The 8,958-nt window shown below is 42.4% G+C and overlaps 1 protein-coding gene across 10 annotated transcripts in view; it reads right to left on the reverse strand.

Annotated features, from left to right (window-relative positions):
* The window catches only part of MBNL2 (muscleblind-like splicing regulator 2), a 106,463-nt gene extending 100,108 nt beyond the window's left edge, over positions 1–6,355 (reverse strand). For 2 of the 10 annotated variants that reach the window (XM_014944131.1, XM_014944129.1), the window contains exon 1: positions 1,355–1,533. The gene's annotated coding sequence lies outside the window, so the exon portion shown is untranslated. Of the gene's footprint in view, positions 1–1,354; positions 1,534–6,338 lie in introns of those variants that run through there. The other 8 variants (XM_014944136.1, XM_014944132.1, XM_014944137.1 and 5 more) reach the window with 5 other exon arrangements.
* Between the last annotated feature and the right edge of the window lie 2,603 nt (positions 6,356–8,958).

The raw sequence follows: 8,958 nt of genomic DNA on the forward strand, positions 1-8,958 counted from the left end.
CTTTAAGACATTGTATCTTTAGTCCTCCTCAGCTGATACACTTAGTTTTTCTGCCCACATCCTATTCGAATACAAATATTTATATAGAATACAAACATTTATAAACAACTTATAAACTATTACAGGAAAAATAAGATAACATTTTTATGCTGTCTCATCATTAGTCCTGGGGGGAAAAAAAGGTTAAAAAACCCCTATATTATACACTGCACCTATATACGATGCTGCTATAATGCCACTGAAGACATTATGCCAATTTGGGTTGCTAACTGGGTGGGATCCTGAAAGGTACTAAGCCCCATCAACACATATGGCAGTTTAAGAGAGCTGAAGGGGCTTCAGCACGCCACAGGATGAGGCCATGTCCTCAGATCCCTCCCGCATTATGGCAGCAAAGTTTGCTTACAATCTAATAAATAATAATAACTCTTCTGTTATTCCAGGATTTTACAGACTTCTGCCTAAATAACCTGTTTCCTTCTCTCCAGAGCATTTAACATAAATCTTCTCCATTCCTTCCTGAGGCTCCTCCTCAGCAAGAAAGTTGATGTGCCTCAGCACAGTGAAATCATTGCTCTAAAAGCCAGCCTGCTCATTAAATTATTCTGCTAGCTGTGTGTTCTCTCATTAAAAATGTATAAAGATCAGATAATTGCAGCACGTATTATTAACCTTGTTTTCCCTGTTTTCGTGTACAGGTTCTGTTTTGCTGCCGAGACAAAGACCTGGAAAGGGCAGGGGAAACACTCAGCTAAACTACAATACGAAAAACTCTCCCAGCTTGCCTCGAAGAGCACAAGGAATCATGGTGCAGCCAAAAACACCCATACTTTTATAACGGGGTAAAATACTGTCATCTCGTTGTATGGCTCCTACTTGTCTAAAAGAGGGAGTCTTGGCTTTAGTTAAAGCCTCCTGTAGGGAATTATTTAGATCAGGCAGTCTAATTCACCTAAATCTTCAAACATACCTGCTATAAACTTCACAGATTTCCAGGTTGACTCCTCCTTTCCTAAAGCCAGGCAGCACTGCCAGACAACAACCCAGCTAAAAATCCAATTAGGGTAGCAGCAGTTCTGAAACACACTGACCTATTTCTTTTTTTACTTGCGATATTTTAATATGCGTATACCCCCGTTCTATTTCCGAAGAGAGCTGTTTACGTTGGAAATTAATTCCCTTTGAAAACAAGTTCCCATAAAAGCCACCTACTGCACCCAAACAGAATTAATTCACCAGAGAAACGTTGTTTCCCCCCTCCCTCCACCCCGGCTCCCCCCAAGCAACACATACAGTATGCAGCACACTGCAGCAAACTCTTTAAACATTCAATAAAAGACAACGATCCTCCTACCTTGTTTAGCCCTGTCTATTCAGCACATTCCCAACGTGAAAAGGAACATCCGATATAAACAAACAGCCATATCTTTCCCATCGCATCATGGTAAGTAATTTTCACATAGGAGGATGAGCAGCCTGTGTGTATATATATTTTTTTTTTAATTTTTTTTTTTTTTTTGGCACTCGGAAAGCCCTGTGCCTTGTCTGGGGGATTTTTCCTCAGATGATGAAGCAAAGACACAGCCTAAACTCTGTTGCTGAAAGACTGCAGCCCTTCCTTCTCCCAGAGCCCTCCCAGCATATGGCAGCCAATCACGCCCGGCTTCGTCAGCCCTACTGCTCTTAAACTGATCCTAACGGGATGATTGACACGGCAACACAGCACTTCTAATGTGTAAAAACAATGCATCCATACTTATCAACCAGGAATTTCCCTCGCGCAGGGAAGGAGTTTTTGCTGGCGAGGGAAAGGGATACCTCCATGAAATAGCATATGCAGCAAAAACAAACCACCCCCCTCTTTCCCCTCCACCGCAACGGCAGCTACACCGTTCCCAGCAACAAGAATTTTCACAGCTTTTGCTAATCATAAAGCCTCGCACAAACGACCTTTCCCGAATTGCAGAACCGCAACGACGCTGTTTTGGCTGTAAAGGTGAGCTGTGCACCATAAACCAATCAATCCACCCCTTATTTTAACACGCAGCTGAAACACACCCCGACTCGGGCAATAATATTCCCATTTTAATACTGCATAATCTTACTGTGCGGCATTTGCATCTAACAGCAATGCACACATCATGTCTTTATGAATGTTTGAGACCAGTTCTTAGGGGGCTGCAGGTACAGGATGCTTCTCGATGATCTATACGATAGATGGTGTTTTAATATCCTTGGCAGACAAATAACATCAGCAGCATCCAAGCTGTGGTTCCTGGGATTAGCTCCCAACTGATGTTCATTTGTACCAAGGTTCTGGCATAAGGGCTCTGATACCAGTTGCCATTTTCAAGTCAAACTGTGGGCAGCTCGCTACACCGGGTACACAAGGCTGCCGTCAATCAGTTTGCCCACAAATTTTTGCTGAAGTTTTAAAACAAGAGAACAAAGCAGCCAAGGATTATTGAACAAGACTTGCAATTAAGAAAAACACAAAAAGGAGCTTAAGCTGAAAGTCAATCTTTATCCAGAAAGGGATAAAGATTGCAGTGCAATACTACTTTAGACAACAGTTCATGCGATTCAAGCCATGACATAAAAATGTGTAAAATCTATTTAAAATGCCACAAAAAGTTTAGAAATATGAATAGACCAGAGGAAACAAAGCTCTCATTCACTGGCAGCTCTGTCCTAAGGCTCCATTGTTTCCTATGGACTGTTTTGCATATTATAAACGCAGCTTCCCAAAAATCCATTATTCCTCTATCCCACAAGCTAAAAACCTCCTTCTGGCTTCTCCCACCCAATTTGCAAAAACCCTGCCCTCCTTGGCATGGCTGAAATGCACTCCTGTCGAGGAGGCTTCTGCCAGCCAGCCCTCACTCTCTGCTCAATCACCCCCCTCCACTCTGCTCTATTCTGCCCTATTTAAAAAAACAAAGCAAACCAACAAACAAACAAACAACAAACCCCCCAAAGCCCCCAAATTCTGGTGGGTCTCAGGAGACTCCAGGGACAGAGGTGGTAACTCCATCTGTTATTAAGGTGGCCTGGTGCTTCTCGTCGGTATTTTCCACATTCTTTTGACTTTGCCAAACTCAAGCTGCCCGTGTTAAAAATTTTCCATGCTGGACATCTGCTGCAGGATTTACTTCTCTGCCAAAACGCAGTTTGCCCATTTCTGAGATAGCCTAGACAAAAACATGTTGCTTTGCCACCCTTGTAACTCACCCAACTGGGGAACTCTGGCTCCCCTGCCCACGTTGGGGCAGTCTTGAAATTTGGCAGGGTGCTGGTCCCTTGCTTTTTGTGTTGGTTGTTTTTTTGTTAAATCGAGGCGCTGTTTTTTTTCTTTCTACACTTACAAAAATATTTTCTTATTTAACAAAGCTTTGAAACCTGCTAGAATTCAGCTGACAGACACCATGTTTTTTTGGTTTGTTTCCCCCCCCTCCAGATCCTTAGAGTGCAAACCTCAGAAAACGTTCTGCAGTAAGTGTCCACCGCCTCCTCCAGCCGTCCGTCCGTCCGTCCATCCATATGTGGCTGGAAAGGTACCAGCCCCACAGCGCGACTGAGCATGTAATGGGCTCAAGTTACAGGAGATTAGCAGGATTTCCCCTGTAACTGCTGCTCCCATCTGCCAGAGACCAGACATTGGAGCTGACAGCAGGAAGACAACCTCGCCTGTTGCTTTCGTGACCCTTCAGCTGGTTCCCCACGGACGCGCAGGAGACTGCACTGCAGAGGGGGTGTGAGAAACATTGGGTGGACCAAAACGCGACACAAAACCAGGCAGAAGAGGGAAACGGAGGGTGAGACACAAGAGCCAGAGTCTAGAAACTCTGACTGAGTAGAAGGTTGCAACAAGAAAGATGATGGTGCCCAAGCCAGACAAAGAGCTGGGGAGAGTAAGAGGCAGAGGCACCACCAGCCAACGGGAGCCCACCACCCTCCCCATGGACCATATGCACATTCATAAGGCAACACAGGCCAAGAGCTTTTGTGGTTCATTAGTTTGCTTCTCAAGAGGGAGGAAACTTGCGAGTTACCTCAAAAAAAAACCCCCACAAGCCCAAAGCAAGTCACTAACATACCCCCCCTTCCCCAAAAGGTAAGGAATTCAGCAGTGCCTGCACCCTATTTCATAGAATCATAGAATCGTTCAGGTTGGAAGAGACCCTTGGGATCATGGAGTCCAACCATCTACCCTACTCTACAAAGTCCTCCCCTACACCATGTCCCTTAGCACTGCATCTAAACGGCCCTTAAACACAGCCAGGGATGGTGACTCCACCCCCTCCCTGGGCAGCCTGTTCCAATGCCCTATCACTCTTTCGGTGAAAAATTCTTTCCTAATGTTCAATCTAAACCTACCCTGTTGGAGCTTGAAGCCATTCCCTCTCGTTCTGTCACTAATTACCTGTGAGAAGAGACCAGCACCAACCTCTCTACAGTGTCCTTTCACGTAGTTGTAGAGAGTGATGAGGTCTCCCCTCAGCCTCCTCTTCCTCATACTAAACAGTCCCAGCTCCTTCAGCTGCTCTTCATATGATTTGTCTTCCAGGCCCTTCACCAGCTTCGTTGCCCTCCTCTGCACTCGCTCCAGCACCTCGAGATCTCTCTTGTATTGAGGTGCCCAAAACTGGACACAATACTCGAGGTCTGGCCTCACCAGTGCTGAGTACAGGGGCAATTTCAGCACCATCACTTCACAGCTCATAGGCCAGTCTTCAACCACTGCAGAGCTTCAACCCCAGTCAAACAGGGTTGAGAGGTGCTCCAAGGTATCACCCCTAGGACTCTCAAATCACGAACGTAAAACTAGCAACCGTGCACCCACCCAGCTCCTCGTGCGGGTTACAAAGAATCACAGTATGGTTACTACATTTTAGTTCCTGCCTTGCCAAAATATCAGAAACCCCTCAACTCAATAGGGCGTGGAGAAAATTAATCATGTCATATTTGTGAACCTTTCTGCTAGGCCCCTTCAAAAAGCTCATAAGAAAAATGTATGACCTTTCTCAAAAACGGTGCTTGAGTAGCGTGCAGCAAACATGGCACGAATTCATGGACTGAAGAAAAAAGAGATTTTAAAAAATACAAATATATCTGCTCTGTACATTGAGGAGCGCGGAGTTCCAAAGTGACTAATCTCAGATTGAGATGTTCCCATGTGTCCATTCATTTTTCACACCAGTTACAAAGAAAAAGGCCAGGATTTCAATTTTCAGGCCAATTTACACAATCATATTATATATTTAATTGGAAAATGACATCATCTTAGAGAAGCTGAGAAATTCGGATGTCAAACACAACAAAGAATAACAAATAAAGGTAAATTCCCAACTCAGAAAATGCCATCTGCTCTGCTTGACATGCTCCTATAATTAATGAATCAAGGGAAAAATGCTGTTAAAGGTGACTATCACATAAAATTTTCTGATGGGTGCAGATATATTTTTTTGGAGAAAAGCGGATTATTTTGGAACTCATAAAGAGGAGAACTGGAACACACAGAATCCATGCAGTTTTTTTTCCTTCTTTACTCTCAAATCATAGCAATTAGGTCTAATCCCAGAAGTAACAAAACTTCTCAATTTAAAGGGAGCTTTACAAGAAGAATAGAGTATATATAACACTAACATTGAAGACACCAAGCAACTCATGTGACAATCAGTACAGCAGAAAGATGACTTTGCACCTTGCATAGATGACCTATGGGCAACAGTGACATTTTGACAAGTTCAGCAATGGCAAGAAGAATTTCAAAACTATTTCTTGTGTCAGTAATAGACTCTTCCCTTGGTAACATCCCATAACTGCTACTACCAGCAAAATTCAGCCTTGGTAGCTATGGTATGAATGACAGCATAAAGAAAAGTCAAGGCAGGTGCCAAGATTTTAAAACTAGGCACCTAGACCTATTCATGCATAATACCACTGGTGCCAACCTTTGCAAAATACCTCACTCTCTCTGTTGGGGTTGAAGTGACGGTAGAAACAATTAATAAGCTACAAAAATAATGATTAATGCCAAAATTCAAGTCACTAACTGGAAGCAGTTATGCTGTTCTGAAAGGACACTGCTGGGTCAAATTTTGGTTTTAAAAATATGCTTATCGGAAGAACTTTAAGTACAGGATTTAAATTGTTCTAACTTCCTAGCACTCAGACACCCCAACACCTTCCTAACCTAGGAAAACTGGAGATTGATTGTGCACAGACATGAAAACATACTATTCTATTATCACCATATATGCTGAGAGAAATATGAAATGAAAACACACCACAGAAGCAAGCATAAATTCAAGTTACATGTTAGGATTCAATCTTACCAAAATTAAGGTGGCTTCTGGAGGCCTTCCAAACTCCTTCTCTCCTTCCCCTGGTTGCACATGGAATTTAAGCCATGTCTAAATTGTGAGATCCAAGCACATGGGTTCAGGCACGCACCCAGTCTGTATCCTGACTTTATTTTGGGATGACACCACCTCCCCATCAGGATGAAAACTGAGTACACGTGCACCGTTCCTTCCCAGGGTGGCTGCAGTTGGGAAGGGTGAGGAAGGCACCAGCCACAGGAGAGCTGCAGCACGCTCCAACCAGGCTTTGTCGCTCAACTTTTGAGACACGTACCCCAGGTGCCATGGAGAGCTGAGCTGCCTCTGGATTGTAGCCTGATGCACTTAGCTTGAAATATATTTGACCAAATATAAACAACCACATCTCACTGAGTCACTCTACTCCCCCTCTCTCTTTATAGTCACTGAAGAGAAATACGCATTTGTGGGCTGTGATTCATCCTATCCCAAAGTAGCTATTCTAAGAGATTCTCTCATATCCTAAAAGCATCTGTGTTTCTCTATTGGCTACCTGAGACAGTCACCCTTAGGCTCCTTCTATCATGTCCTACGTTAGACATGTAAGAGGTGAAATTGTACTACAGAGGAAGCTTTATTAGGAACATAAATATTTAGACACTTAGGTTACATGCACTGGATGGCACTTTTCATTTTCAAATCCATATAGAATAACTAAAGACACTAACATATAGCTAAAGAACACCTGTATTTTGACAATGTACAGTTACAGCTTTGGTGTAAATCCTCAGCTTGCCATAAGCATGTTCCAGCTATGTTGCTATATAAGCTACATAAGCTTGTTCTCCAAGCTATGCTGAACATGTTCCAGGGTTTTTTTTCCCCTGACTGAACATCAATCCTTGCACTCACTCATGCTTTCTTCCTCTGAACAACTGATTGACACCAAATTAACCTAAGAGGAGTTAGACTGGGACCCTCCTCTTGATTTTCCTTTTGGTTTCGGAGGGGGGGATTTTTGGGGCAAGGGACAGTTGGTAAAACAGCCAATATCTTGCTTACTACGTAAGCTAGGTAATATAAACTGACAAGATCATAAGCTAGATAAAATACATTGGCAAACCACCTATATTGCCTTGCTCTTACAATGCAGACTTATGCAAAAGTTTTTCCAGCAAAGTGATTCTATTTTTCTTCATGACAGCTGAAAAAAAAAAAGCTATTTGCAATTTGCTGATCTGAAATACCAAGTCACATGAATATTAAAACATTAACATTTAAATTTTAGTCCTCCAAACCCAGACATCTACTACCTTCTTAGACACCCTAGGGAATTCCTGTTGGCCTCCAGGGAACACTGCTGGGAAGACTGGGTTACTGGTATGTCCTGGCTTATATCTGCCAGCCGTGTGCAGATATCCCAGATATAAAATGGCCTAGTGTCATTTTAGATGCCATATATTTAGGTACGTGTACCCGTCAAAAAATGTAAACCATTTCCTCAATACATATCAGAACAGATCTTCCCAACTCTTCTAGCAGAATGTAAAACGTTACATAGAAAACAGAAATCCTTTATCTTCAACTGCTGAACCCTACTCAGCACAGATGTTTTATGCATCACAAGGAATCATGGGGTAAAAGCACAAGCACTATTTAAGCCAGCCACACATCAAAATTCAAGATAAATCCTTCTCTTTACTACCGGACTTCATTCCCCCCTATTTTGTATAGCATCCACCACAACCAGGGAATTATCTGATGGAAGTCTCCCAAGTCTCTCACTCCAGCTGAAATAAACACCAAATACGTAAGTCTTCATAAAAAATGTATTTTGAATCCACGTGGTTATGAAGAATACTTTCCAAATGTGTCAAATTAAGAAGAATGCAAGCATTGTACCCTTTAGCCTTTAATACCCAGTTGGAAACAATGCAAAGGTGTAAACCGCCACTACTCACTAATGCCTAAATTATCTTTAGCAAGACCCCTGTGTATTGGGAAGTTCTTCCACTGCTGATAAAAACATGCTCCTTCCTCCTCAGATCCTTCCATGACTAATTTCCTCCACAGCTATTGTTCTGGCCTCAAATTTGGAGTAACTCCTATTCAAACCCACAACAGGAGGAAACCATGTGATAAATCACTGTGTCAGAGAACCTACTAACCTCATCCACAAAGTCATATGTCCCTCTTGTGTTTCAGGGAGCATAGGTGGAGAATGCATATAGAAAACTTCTGCCTCTTATTCTAAGAATTTGCTGGCTTCCCACAGTAGCCAACTGACTGCGAAGACGCAGGAGTGAGACTCCTAAATTACCAAAAATAATACTTCATATAATGACATGAGGTAAACTGATTATTTTTTAAATTTTCTATGAAGCTTCAGTTATCAGCCTCTAATGTATCGCAGATCCTGCACATAATTCAAGCTGCAAATAATAATTCTTCTGACCAGTGATGTAATGAGGCCTCTAATTATCCTTTAAATCCAGAAGGTCTATTTTATTACTCCATGATAAACACAAAGGCAAAAAGATGCCACTGAAACTAAGCTACATTTTGAATTTTTCCATCTTCAATTAGCATAAAAATAACTCAGCTCACATTCATTAAAATGATCCTATTGGTTTTG

Source organism: Calidris pugnax, unplaced genomic scaffold, assembly GCF_001431845.1.
Source record: "Calidris pugnax isolate Ruff unplaced genomic scaffold, ASM143184v1 scaffold69, whole genome shotgun sequence".
Taxonomy (NCBI): Eukaryota; Metazoa; Chordata; class Aves; order Charadriiformes; family Scolopacidae; genus Calidris; species Calidris pugnax.